Here is a 14,309-nt window from a genome sequence, read left to right as displayed (position 1 = left end):
GGCACAACTGTAATAAGTGTGGGTGAGTGTGATGTATGTCTTCCAACCCCACGTCTTTCTCCCTTTTATTTATCCGCTTATGATGGTTAGATTAGGGCATGTTTAAATTAGCATACAGTATGACAGCATGTTTGCATCATTCATCTGTTTTGCATGCACCGGGCTCGGCGCATCATACTAACTGCATTGTATTTTCAATTTCAAAGTTGAATACATGATAGTTGTAGCATTTCATATACCATCTTAGAATAGCCGAGCCTGCTATAGCTGCATTTTTGCATGTGTTGCATTAAGCATTTCTGTATACTTAGGATCATGCATGATTTCTAATGTAGTTTCTATTTTGGCTTGGAGTACCCGATAAGTTTTACGCTTTAGCATCCTTGCATGCGTGTGAGTGCTGCCATGAATAGCATGTTTACCATGAGGCTATGTGCTTATCTGATATAACTGTCTGAATGCCTGTGGGTGAAGGTCGGGTTATCTGAATTGGAGTAAATCATTGAATGTTTCAAGCCTACCTGCGGGTAGCAAACCATTTTTCAAAAACAAACATGAAATGTTTCGCTCCAAATCAGGCGACCCGGTCTATATTTGTATGCCGTGCGCATCACATAATAACCTAGGCTAATAAACCAGAATAAGAACTCGCAATGTTTTCAAAATTGATATCATGGTTAGTAGAGGCCGGTCTATGACCGGGCGAGCGGGGGTGCTCACGAAGTGACCTTCCCCAATCGTACCCAAGTTCCCGAGCCAAGGCAACTTTGGTGATGACGGACACGTGGCCTTTTGGCACCGAGTCAGGGTTTCCTAAATTTCCCAAATAAAATATTTAGGTGGCGACTCTGTATCTGGCAAAGCAGTCCATGTTTGGCACTTCTTTCAAAAAATCAGTTTTCCTAAAACGATTTGCCGGATTTGGACTCTTTGGTTCAGATTTAGAACCGTGACATTTAAGAGTCCTGAGCTGTGGTGACCCCAAATGAACAGAACGGGAGCTAATCCTCCTGGGGCGTTCGGGGGACGTCTACAGACACCAAGCTGGCCGAGCAACTGGGAGTTGTCAGAATTCGCTATCTCCAGCGAAGCCTTGGATCGTCCGAGCTCGACTTGAAGATGTTCAACTTGGCTGGCCGCGTCGATTGCCTTCTGTCGGAGTCGGTGGATCCTCTCCAGCACCAAGTGTTGTTTCTAGATGACTTGCAAGAAGAAAACTTTATCAGGGGAAGAAAACCGAGCAGACACTTGGAAAAATTTGACCAAAGTACGCAGAGTCCTTATCCGGGTCATGGACTTGACCGAGGACTTCACCAGCCGGGTGTCCGGTACGTGGTCGTTGCCTACCACGTCGCTCGGTAACAGCAAGGCTTTGGTAAGGTCAAAGGTGAGTAGATACTCCTTGTCACCTTTGACCAAGGCAGTCGCCGGGATCTCTGTACCCCGGTGCTTGAGCTGTGACTTCCATGGCAGTGTTGGGTCAGTTGTCACTGCTGGTTGCTCGGTGTTCAACTCCGCAACTAGCTCGGCAGAGGGGTCGGTACGTGGCCTTTTCCCAGCCCTGTGGCTTTCTTTGCTTGCCTGCTCGGCGGCAGGAGATGCCAATGCAACTACGGTCCCGCTCGATTGACCGGTAGCGGCTGTGCGGGGTGGGATGATCGGTAGCTCGGCGGAGGTAGCAGTGAGGAGGTTCTTGATGCGGCTTCTTTTGGCCATCTCTTCTGCCTCGGTCAACCGGATAAGTGGCACGTCCGGCAAAGTGGGATCGGGAGAGGGAGATGGTGCACGAAGGAAGTCTATAACCTTACTCCGGCGCGGAGCTAAGTACTTGTAAGTTAGCACATAACCGAGGAGTTCATGGCAATCCTGGTTGCGGTAGTGAAGCACGATTCTGAGGGTTGCTTCGTTGGGATAATGGTAGTTGGCTTACAAAGCGTCGATTGCTGCAAAGAGGAAAGGAACAAAACACATTAGTACAAAATGGTTAAGGAAAGCAATCTAACTGAGCAGTTAGCGCGGCTTACATGTTTCGCCGAAATTCTTGCTAACAAACCGACCCGGCACGTCGACTGTCTCGTAATTACTGGACACCTGGAAAAAGTCGTCGTCATGTAAGTCCTTGTCTGGGGTACCGGTCACTATTTTCTCCTTGCCTGGTCTGATCTTTAAGTAATAGGCAAGACCATCGCCTATATGCCCGAGGGTATACTGGCGAAGTATCTCGACTATCCCTAAGTTGGTTCCTAGCCGGTTATTCAGCTCGTGGATCCCGTTAATTATGCGGTAGGTATTGGTTGAGACCTGGGTGGGAGCTAGCCCGGTGTGCCGCAAGAATTCACAAATCAACGGGTTAACTGGAAAGCGGAGGCCACCTTCTATGATGGAAAGCATGGTGAAGGGGCACTGGTCTAATCTGCCCCACGAGGTCGTGTCCACGGCACCGAGCTCTAGGTGAACGTCGTCCGGGATACCATATTCTTCCCGGAACGCGGCTAAAGCGATCGGCGTGTCGACCAGGAAGCAGTAGCACCCTATGTGTGGCCGGCTGGTTTTAGCGCGGCTGAGGTGGTTTGGCACAAACTCTGGTTTGATGGCTGCTCGGTCTTTGAGAGCCTCGGTGTTGGTGTGTGGTCCCCTTGGACTCTGCAAGAAAAGGAGGGTAAGTGTAAGTGGGAGCGCGGTCACGGAAAACGAGCTTGACTTTAGCTCGGTCAGGTAGAGTGCCAGACCAGCTCGATCACGAAGGTAAACATAGGAGCTCGGCCGCTCAAGCGGACCAGATGTTAACCTGGTCGAGAGGTCAAGTCCCCTACCTACCTTGGTTTCTACAGGGGTTTTTGCAAACTTGTAATTTGCGCGGTTTTAATGTTTTTTGGGATCAAAAGAAGACTTGAAGCCCGGTCCGCTCTAGATCTTCTTGTGTTCATCACTGGAATTGAAGAACAGGGGCTGGAGAGGGTCTTTGGAGGGGGGATATTCTAAAACCTATGGACTTTATGCCCTAGAATGTGAAATGCCAAATAAAAAAAGAGAGCAACAAAGAGGATTCGAAGAACTTACCAGTTTGGAGGCAGAGGCTACCTCTTCAAGCACGAACGAAGAAGAAGAACAAAAATGGAGGTCAAGCACTGTAGCTCAGAGACGTTTGGAATGAAGGAGAGTCAGTAAGAGCAAAGTGAAGGCAGGGTTGGCATGTTTATAGGAGTGAAAAGGTCGCCCAAATTTGAATATGAAGGGACAGTTGGGTTGGCTGCTCGAGGGCCAGTAAATGATTGACGCGTGTCCCAATCGATGGCGGCGTCAAAATTGAAGAGACAGGAAGGCGAGTCGAGGCGTCAACCGAGCAAATTGATAAACCGAAATCAGGATTTAGCGCGGTTGAGGCTTTGTAAGTTAAGGATCGAGGAAGAATCTACCCCGGTCAGTTCATGTAATCCCAGTCACGCTTTTGCGGACGGAATTAAGGGGCAATTGAGAGGGAGATTTATAGTCTGGCTTTGGGCCGTGAAAAAAGCCGGATAGGATGGGGCCGAGCAAGTTTGGGCCTAGCTAACTTGGGCTTACCCGGGGCTGATCTCGCTCGGTCGTGGCCAGGGCCTGAGGACGGTCTCATGTTCTGGACCGAGCTTCCCCAGATTGGAACTTGCTCGGTCGAGGCCCATCCCCGAGGTCCACCTTTGCCGAGACAGACTTCTGCTACCTAGGTTTTGTGGGAGCACGATTAGCTCGGTTTTGCCGGAATGCTACCGAGCTCGGCTGTATGGAGTTTGGCGAATGGAGCACTTGGGTACGCTGCACAGCACGGTCAAGAAGGGCCAAGGTGGTTCCGCCGGTCTGCCGGGCTCCGGTATTACAGCCTGACGGTTTGGTTAGGTGGTGATTGCAGGATTTGTGCTGACAGATGGGAGAGCAGCACCACATGTCAAGAGACTAATGGGAGCAGATTTGGGCACATAAAGTATATAAGCGTGTCTGCGCCCCCCATGCGAAAAAGAACATCATTAGGTGAGAACAACCTAAACACTCAACTCTCTCCTCTCTCCCTAAATCCCTGTGTGTGTGCTAACTTGACCGTCGGAGGGGTTTTCCGGCCACACACCGCCAGGTAGCTCACCGCTGTTGTGTTTGCAGGTCGATCGGACAGACAAGGAGCTTGGTGGAAAGGAGTACGGTCTCTGCGGAATATTTGCTCCCCGTACAAGCTTCATCTTCAAATTCCATAAAAATAATTCCCTTCAATTTTGAAAACTCATTCAAGAAAATACATAGATGTTCATGAAGTTCAAGAATTATGCCATGCATGGAAAGGGTTAAAAAAAATTAATGCATCTCATTTCTTATTCCTATGATCATATATTCTCACCTTTAATTTTACTTCAAGACTTATTTCCATGTAAGAGTTTAAGGCTTGAATTATCATGGTACTTCACACAATTTTCCATCTTTGAGCTTCGTCTTCAAATTCCATAAAAATAATTCCCTTCAATTTTGAAAACTCATACAAGAAAAGTTAAGTATATTATATAGGTTGGGTTATTACACCTCTCCTCTCACATTTTTGTCATCCAAGATGATGAGATATGCATATATGTGTGTATTCTAGAATCATATGGGCCTTATATAAGCTTGATTAGTGGTACTTCATTAGTGACTAATTAATTAACATTATTTATTCTAATGATTTGATTCCGAATCGAATTTAAATTAAACATACCATAAAATTCTAAAAATTCCAACTAACACATAATCGCAGTCAATTTCATGATTGGATGCCGATAAGGCTTTCAATTCGCAGAACCGAACAAAATCATAGACAGATATTCCTACGCAAAACTGATAAAAATGCATATAGCATACAACACATGCAATTAATGCAACATTTCACCTTAATTACTTATTAATCATGGTTTAACAATTAATCACAGGTTAGGGTTGTTATAGCTTCCTCGTTTATTGAAGATGAAGACATCATCCTTATCACTTTGAATGGATTACCTGTGGAACATGATTCATTTAAAACTACAATTCGAGCAAGATTAGAGAGCATATCCATGGATGATCTTTCGGCTTTACTATGTTCAGAAGAAATTTACATTGAAGGAAAAATAAAGTAGTCCTCTGCTCTTACTATTACATATACAACAATGAAGGACTCTCAGTCATCAAAAGGTTTCACTTCTTATCACAATAATCGAGGTTTTTCTCGACATAAATCAAGAGGTTCCTGTCGAGGATCATACAGACCTGGTTCTAGCAAATCTTCAAGCTTCAGAGGCCGATCTCCGAATAGTGGCAAATCAGGCAGATTAGATTTTGGTTCTGTTTGCCAAATCTGTGGTGAAGCTAACCACTCTGCCTTGGATTGTTGGCATCGACTGGATCTTCAATTTCAATCTCAATCTCTATCATCTTTTTCTCCTCAATCTCACCCCCAAACTCATTCCAAAGCTTATGTTGCCTTCGTGACTAATGATACTACATCTCAAAACTCCACTCCTTGGTTTCTGGATTCCGCTACCTCTGAACATGTGACAACTGATCTTCATCGTTTAAACTCCTATCAACCTTACTTTGGTCTTGAACAAGTTACTAGTGGCAATGGTGCATCTCTCCCCATTCACAACATTGGGAAAGGTATTTTTGCCAACTCCACATTATTCTTTTAAACTTAACAAAGTTCTTCATGTTCCTACTATTTCATCTAATCTTCTTTCAGTACAACAATTAGCCAAAGACAACAATTGTTCTATCATTTTTTACCACTCTTCCTTTGCGATTCAGGACAAAGCTTCTAAGGCTATTCTTCACAAAGGATATCATGCCAATGGTTTATAGCATTTTACTTCTTCACCTCCTGCTTTGTCTTTGCCTCCATCTACTATTGTTGTATTTTTTACTACTGGTTCATCACCATCTGCTGAACTTTGGCATAACAGGCTAGGGCATCCATCTTTTTCAAAGCTTCAAACACTTAAGTCTCATTTGTCTATCCTTTTCAATAAAAATGACTTGAGTTGTATTGATTGCTCAGTTTCCAAATGTCATAGGCTTCCATTTAAACTTTTAAACTCTACTATTAACAATCTATTGTCTTTGATTCACAGTGATGTTTGGGGTCCATTTCATAAATAATCTATTGGTTACAAATTTTATGTGTTGTTTGTTGATGATTTTAGTAGATTCACATGGATTTATCCCCTTTTTAATAAAAGCGAGGTATTTTCCAAATTTATGATTTTTAAGGTCTTTGTTAAAAAACAATTTGGTCTTTCTCTTCAAATTTTAAGAACTGATGGCGGAGGTGAATTTGTCAACAATTCCATGCTGAACTTTACAAGTCTCCGTGGCATACTTTATCAACACTCTTGTCCTCATACTCTATCCCAAAATGGAGTTGCAGAAAGGAAACGTTTGCACATCACTGAAACAGTTATCTCTCTTATTCATTACTCTTCTTTGCCTCTTACTTACTAGTTTGATGCCATAACTACTGCCATATACCTCATAAATAGACTTCCCAGTGCTTCTCTGTCTCACTGCTCTTCCCTTGAACTTCTTTTAAAACCAAACTTGACTACACGCATCTCAAAGTCTTTGGATGCCTCTGTTTTCCTCACTTAAAACCATACTAACCTCATAAATTAACTCCCAAATCCACTCCTTGCATTTTCCTTGGCTATCATCCATCGATTAAAGGGTACAAATGTCTCAATTCTAAAATGTACGGGAAAGAAATAAACCTTCTCGTATAATCCTGTTGACCAAGTCTGCGCTCCTCCGTAGGACGTCGCCTTATCACCTGAAAACACAAACGTGAGCTAGCCGGCGGGTGTGTGCCGGAAACCTCTCCGATTCCTAAGTCAGCAAACTTGACAAATGGACAAAGCTCTGTGAATTCAAAAAGCAAAGTTGTGTGTTACCTCTCCAAAGGTGATGTTTGTGAGCATTTATAGGATTCGTGTGGCACAATCCTAGTAGGACTTCTACTCCTCCATGCAGAGTCCTCCTAGGATTCATATTCCTGAAAGATAATGCTTATCCTTCAACACCCCCCTCACTGCTTAAACCAAGTGAGATGGTTTTTATCATGGCCGAACCACAACATGACCGAAATAAAACTGGCTATGCTGAGCCACAGAGTAGGCCGAACTATCCTTAGTTCGATTCCTCCTTTTACTCCTCCTTATCTCGGTTTTCTCATGTACAACCCATGCTATGTTTAGACCGAGCTTCCGAGTAGCAAGGTTATGACCATTCTAACCACAATACGTTATAACCGAACTAACTCTGAGACCGGCCTGACTACAGGTTGCCTCCGGACCGAAGTAACTTTACGCTTCCTCTGGGCCGGAGTAATCTTTTACCTCTCTTGGGCCGGAGTAATCTTACAGCCTTTTTACCCAGCCCTTCGTGCTTTTGGGTCATAATGTCCATCTCATAGCTCGGCCCAATTTTCACCAAAATTACCCTCTCAATTGCCCCTTAATTCCATCTGCATAGCTTGATAGGGATTACCTGTCTTATAAACCGGGCTAAAGTTTTAGCCTTTCCAGCCGAGCTAATACTCTAAGACTGTAGAGCCGAGCTAGAACTAAGCCGAACTATTCTTATCCGGTCAGTGCGTCACTTCAATCACAGAAACTGAATCGCTTCCTTTTTCAGTGACATGTGGCAGGCTCCAATTGGCTGGGGGCAGCTGTTACGCCGCCCTCGTACTCTGAAAAAATTTGAGCAGTTCCCGCCCTTCCTCTCTCTTTGCACACAACAAATCCTTTGTCCTTGAATCATTCACCTATACTATTCATCTTTTTCTCTCTCTGTGCCTCTACTTCTTCAGCTACCAAGCTCGTGCTCTTCATTGTTGCTACTGTTTCCATCTCCAGTTTCCTCTTCCTATCTTGGTAAGTTACTCAGATCTCTTTTGTGTTTGTATTTGCTTCATTCACTGTAATTTATTTTATGTGTTTTTTTGCAAAATACAAAACACATTTCTGTTTCTACTTTTCATGGGTCTTGAATCTTCTGGAAAAAATCTTCATGAGAAAACTATGAATATCATGAAGCAACCTGTAGAACGTAGTTTTGATCCAGAAACTTGTCCCAACCGAACTAGGACACTGTTTGTGCTATATATGTAGATTAATTCAGACAATAACCGAACTAGAACTTGTAGAAATAACAGTAGTTTCAGTAAGTTACCAACTCCTGATTCACTTTAGCTGAGATAAGTTCACCGAACGAAGTTTGAACTTAGTAAACTAGGAACCTCGGCCTTCAACCGAGCTAAGCCTTTGGGACTAAGCCAGCTCTCTTAGTTTCTAAACCAAACTTAGAAAGCTGCCTCTAGAGGCTCAACCGAAGTAAAAAAACCCATAGTTCAAACCGAGATAACCAACCTCATACAAAAACCGATCTCGCGAACCCTATGCTCAATCCGAGCTACCAAGCATTTTGCCGAACCGAGATATAGCATCCCCCATAGGCCGAAGTAGGACTTTTTATCTTTGCTTTGATTTTGTAGCACGGTCTGCGATCTGTGCTTAACACCTTTGTTTTCCACTTTGCAGACTTAGGTTGCCCAAGCACTCTTCTGCGCGCTCAACCGAGCTACTAAGCACATTCTTCCGACCGAACTAATTTATTAATAACTTATACAATAAATGGGGAAGTACAGGTATCTAGTAGACACTCCGGGCGGCCTAGCCGAATTCAGAAAAGACTACAATATACCTCATGACGTTCACCTGATTTTAGCGGAAAGGACGTCATTCCCTAGGGCAATGCAGGCTTTGTCCCCTTCACCCTCTTATTCATAATCGAAACCGGACTACGATTTCCAGTCCAACCTTTAATTTGTGAGTTTCTTAGGCAAACTAGGCTATGCCCAACCCAAATATCCACCAATTCATACCGCATAATCATGGGAATAGCCGAACTAAATCGGCAAGCCGTTCTCAACCTTGGTCTGGCCGAAATCTTTCACCAATACTCCATTGGTTCGAAAGAAGACGGCTGGGTATACTACCTCAGAATACGTCGCCGACGTGAGAAAATAATAAAAGACACACCGGATAAGGACCTAAATGACGATGATTTTTTCTGGGTGTCTGGGAATTTTGAAAATCATCAAGCCCAGATTCCTGGCCGACGTATAAACTGGAAAAAATGAGAACCTGGTAAATTTACTTCGGTTTTCTTGCTTACTATTTTATATTTCGGTGTGTCCATTTTTCAACCGAACTAACAGTTGTCTTATTTCGCAGATTCTGCCCACCTCCGTTCTTTATACAGCTACCCCAATCTAGCAACTTTGCGCACCGCACTACGGTATCCAGAACGTAGTTGGGCTAAGCTGCTAAAGTTCGAGCCGACCTACAGATACAGCGGTCGCCGAAAAGCGAGAGTGACCGATTTTCTTCTTGAGGAGGCCCTAGAACCGGACCTAACCTTACCAGAAATCAGACTAATCCCCCTAACCGCTGAAGAAGAAATGGCTAAAAGAAACAGAGCCAGGGCCCTCTTGATCGAGACCAACAGGGCCGAAGTACCACCATCAAGTCAAACCCAAGAAACGGTGGTGGCCCTTCCTATTCAACAACCGTCCTCATCCCGCCGAACCAAGCGCGCCCGGACTGCCGAAACTGAACAACGTTTGGTTGATGAAGAAGAAACTGCTCTTCCACCGAGCCTGCCACCGAGCCCCCAACCGGAGCCTTCTTGCCGAACTACCACTAGCTGGGTACCAAAACTTACCTTCAACAACCGAGATATCCAAGACTCTGACTCGGTTGTTGCTGATAAGGATCACCAGTTGGCCTTCAACCTGGCCAAGAGTGTGTGCCTCCCTAAAGATATGGAGCACCACCAAAAGCAACTAAACACCGAACTAAAGGCCATCCGGTCTTCAACAAAATCCATGATCCTGGTAAGTAGCTCTGTCCGTTTTTCCGTCTAATTTTTCCAACTTTCACTTCAGCTCAAGGGAAGTCTATGTTTTGTCAGGCTATTCAAAAAAACAACATCACTCACAGGGAACTGTTAGAGCTCAGGAAAACAACAAGGCAAGCCGTGGCAGAAGCCGAAGTGATGACGGCCGAGCTAGAGGAGGCCAGAAAGCAAATGGCCGAGCTACGATCTGAGAACGGCCGACTGGCCGGACTGGTTAGTTTGGCCGAAGCAGAAAAGCAGAAGGCCGCCATTGAGCTAAAGGATAAGTATTTGCGCGAGCTGGTGAAGCTTGAAAAGAAGAAAGATACCGAGATAACCGAGCTGAAGGAAAGCGCAAAAGGAGCCGAAAAGCAAGGCTTCAAGAAGACAGAGGATGCTTATATCCAACAGTGCGAAGCCGCCAAGGAACTATTCTTTAAGTGTGGCTGGAGGGCAGCTGTTGAGAAGCTCGGTCACGATCCACAGACCGAGGTCTTCAACCCTCCAGCCTACTTCATATCGAACTCCCTAGTGGAGTATGCTGATGCCATTCAGCAGCAATTTCTTGAAGGCTCAGACTCTGACGAAGACTCTGCCTCTGAGGACACTCCGGTTGTCAATGCAGACCAGTCAGTTCGGCTGGAGCCCACGGTGGAAGACTTGACTATTGAATTACCAGGTGAAACCGTGGTTCCGACCGAAACCACCCTTGTGACCGAGAGCGAGCTCCCGCCTGAAACCGGTCTTCGTGTTGATGCCGATGCTGCGTTTGATGCCGAAATTGAAGACCTTTTCTCTTGATTTTGTACTTTTTCTTTTTTTGTTACTTCTTTACTCTTGTAACCGGGCTACGGCCCCTCCTTTGTACTTGCTTCCTGATGAATGAAAATTTTCATTGACTCTTACTTCGGTTGATGTGTACGTTTGTACTTGTTATGATTTTTCCATGATCTTTCTTAGTTTCAACTGTTATCTCGGTTTTAGTTGGTTAAACTAACTATGCTTACCAGCCAACCACTCCTTAGCCGACATAATTACTTCGGCTGAGGAGTACTCAGAGTTGGTTTAATCCAGCCAACCACTCTTCAGCCATACCCTTACTTCGGCTGAAGAGTACAAAGAGTTGGTTTAATCTAGCCAACCACTCTTCAGCCATACCCTTACTTTGGCTGAAGAGTACAAAGGGTTGGTTTAATCCAGCCAACCACTCTTCAGCCATATCCTTACTTTGGCTGAAGAGTACAAAGAGTTGGTTTAATCTAGCCAACCTCTAAGTTAGTTTTTCCAGCCAACTTAGAATAATGTTTGGTTATTCCGACCAAACGTCCTGCAGCCTGGATCCTTATACTGGGCTTAGGAAGGGTGTTGGTTTAATCCAGCCAACCTTTAAGTTAGTTTTTCCAGCTAACTTAGAATAATGTTTGGTTATTCCGACCAAACGTCCTGCAGCCTGGATCCTTATCCTGGGCTTAGAAAGGGTGTTGGTTTAATCCAGCCAACCTCTAAGTTAGTTTTTCCAGCTAACTTAGAATAAAAATGTCTAACTTTACTAAAGCTAACTTTTACAGAGAACAACTCATGCTGAAAAGAATCGATTGTTTTATTGAAAAAAAGAAATTACACATGTTTGAAAAGAAAAAAACTAAAAATAAAATAACTTGAGATTGGCCGTGTTCCATGGCCTAGGGATTGCTTTGTCGTCCTTGTCCTCTAGGTGGTATGCCCCTTTGCCTGCTAACCCAACCACTTTGTAAGGACCTTCCCAGTTTGGCCCTAGCTTGCCATCTCCTGGTATCAAGGTGTTTCCCATCACTTTGCGTAGTACCCAATCTCCGATCTTGAATTGTCTTGGATGCACCATTTTGTTGTATTTCCTGGATAACTCTTGTTGATACAAGGCAATGTGGACTAGTGCTTTTTCTCTTCTTTCTTCGGCGAGGTCGAGCTCAAATGTTATGGCCTCTCCATTTAAGTCAGGGTCAAAGTTTTCACTTCGAATTGTGGGGAGGCCAATTTCCAGTGGGATTACTGCTTCCATTCCATAGGCTAGGGAGAATGGTGTTTCTCCTGTTGATCGTCGCGGTGTGGTACGGTAAGCCCATAACACATGAGGAAGTTCTTCCGCCCATTTGCCTTTGGCTTTCTCCAACCTTTTCTTCAACCCATCCAAGACTACTTTGTTTGAAGCTTCTACCTGTCCATTTGATTGGGGATATGCCGGTGTAGAATTATAGAATTCTATTTTGTATTCTTCACAAAAGCCTCTGAAGATTTTGTCGTCGAACTGAGTGCCATTGTCTGAGATAAGGGCTTTTGGTATGCCAAACCGAGTGATGATGTTTTGCCAAACGAATTTCTTCACATCTCTTTCCTTGATTAATGCCAATGCTTCCGCTTCCACCCACTTTGTGAAGTAGTCTGTTGCTGCGAGAAAGAACTTTCTGTTGCCGGGTGCTGTTGGAAGTGGTCCTACTATGTCCAAGCCCCACATTGCGAAAGGCCATGGGCTAGTTAATGGTAGGAGTTCTCTTGCTGGTTGATGTATTTGGTGTGCGCATTTTTGGCATTTCTCACACTTCTTCACATATTTCTCTGAGTTTGCCTGCATGTATGGCCACCAGTATCCTTGTGAAATGGCCCTGTAAGTTAGCGATCTTCCTCCTTTATGGCTTCCACACACCCCTTCGTGTATCTCGTACAAGAATGCTTCCACTTTGCTAGGGTGGACACACTTTAGATAGGGTCCAGAGAACGACTTTTTGTATAATGCCAAAGATGGGGAGAGCCAAAATCGCTGTGACTTTGCTCTAATTTTGTTAGCTTCTTTCTTTTCTTCCAGTAGGACTCCATCTTTTAAGAATAGTATGATGGGATCCATCCATGAGGGGCCTAGTTCTGTGCAACATACCTCTTCTACTTCGGGGTCCTCAATGCTTGGTCTTGGTAGGTAGTCGATCAGTAGTGGATGAGGGATGGAGGTGTCTGCCATTGAGGCGAAGCCTGCTAATTCGTCTGCTCGACTATTTTCCTCCCTGCCGATTTGCTCTATCCTTACTACTTCAAATTTCTTGATCTCTGTTTTGACCAATTCTTGGTACTTGGCCATCCTGTCATCCTTTGCTTCATAGTCGCCAGAAATTTGGTTTACCACCAGCTGTGAGTCGCTGTAAACCATTAATTCGGTAGCCTTCATATGGTATGCTGATTTGAGTCCTGCTAGAAGTGCTTCATATTCTGCTTCGTTGTTTGATGCTGGGAAGCCAAGGTTGATTGCTTGCTCCACAACCAAGCCGTCTGGTGAGATGAGGACTATGGCAAGCCCTGCACCATGCCGGTTGGATGCTCCATCCACAAAGAGCTTCCACATCTCACCAACGAACAACTTCCAGCAGGTGGAGGGGTCGGATGATGTCGTGGGGTCAAGAACGTTGCTGGTGTTTTCTTCAAGGTCTATGCTTGTTGTTTGCCCCTCGCTATCTGATTGAACCAAGTTTTTATTTGTTGGTGAGTCTTGGTTTGTTTCTTCCTTGCTGTCTTTAGTCCGGTCTGCCTTGGAGTCTGACTGAGTACCTTCCACTAGGGATTGCGCTATTCCGGCGTCATCTTCCATCCCTAGTTCAGTTGTGTCAGTTAGGTCGACTGGGCAGATATGATGACTTCCAGGAGTAAACTCTGCAACGAAGTCTGCCAAGGATTGGGCTTTTACTGCGGTCCTGGGTTGGAACTTGATATCGAATTGTCCCAACTCTACTGCCCACTTCAAAATTTGCCCAGAAAAATTTTTCCTCTCAAACAAAGCTTTTAGTGGAAAAGCTGTGAGGACAATTATGGTGTGGGCGTGAAAGTAGTGTGCCAATTTTCTGGAGGCCATCATTAGGGCCAATGCAAGTTTTTCCAATGGCAAGTACCTTGTTTCGGCTCCTAGTAATGTCTTGTTGACATAATAGATGGGCAGATATTGAATTCCTTCCGCACGGACCAACACTGCGCTAATTACGTGCTGTGAGACTGCAAGGTATAGGAAGAGTTCTTCTCCTGGTATTGGGGTGACCAGCAATGGTGGGGAGGACATGTATTCTTTCAGGCTTTCCAGTGCTTGGTCGCATTCTTTATCCCATTCGAACTTGGCCTTTAAAGCTTGAAAGAATGGTCGTAATCTGTCTGACGATCGGTTGATGAATCGGTTGAGTGCAGCCGCCATGCCGATGAGATGCTATACTTCTTTTACCAAGTTTGGTCTCTCCAACTCCTGAATTTCTTTGATCTGGGAGGGGTCCGCTTCTATACCCCGGTTGGTCACAAGGAAGCCCAAGAATTTGCCAGATCCTACACCGAATGCACACTTAGATGCGTTGAGACGTAACTTGTGCTTCTTCAGGATA

The sequence above is a fragment of the Camellia sinensis genome, chromosome 6, assembly GCF_055761805.1.
Source record: "Camellia sinensis isolate YWXY chromosome 6, ASM5576180v1, whole genome shotgun sequence".
Taxonomy (NCBI): Eukaryota; Viridiplantae; Streptophyta; class Magnoliopsida; order Ericales; family Theaceae; genus Camellia; species Camellia sinensis.
The sequence above is the reverse complement of the archived record's forward strand: the minus strand, read 5'-3'. Positions refer to the sequence as shown.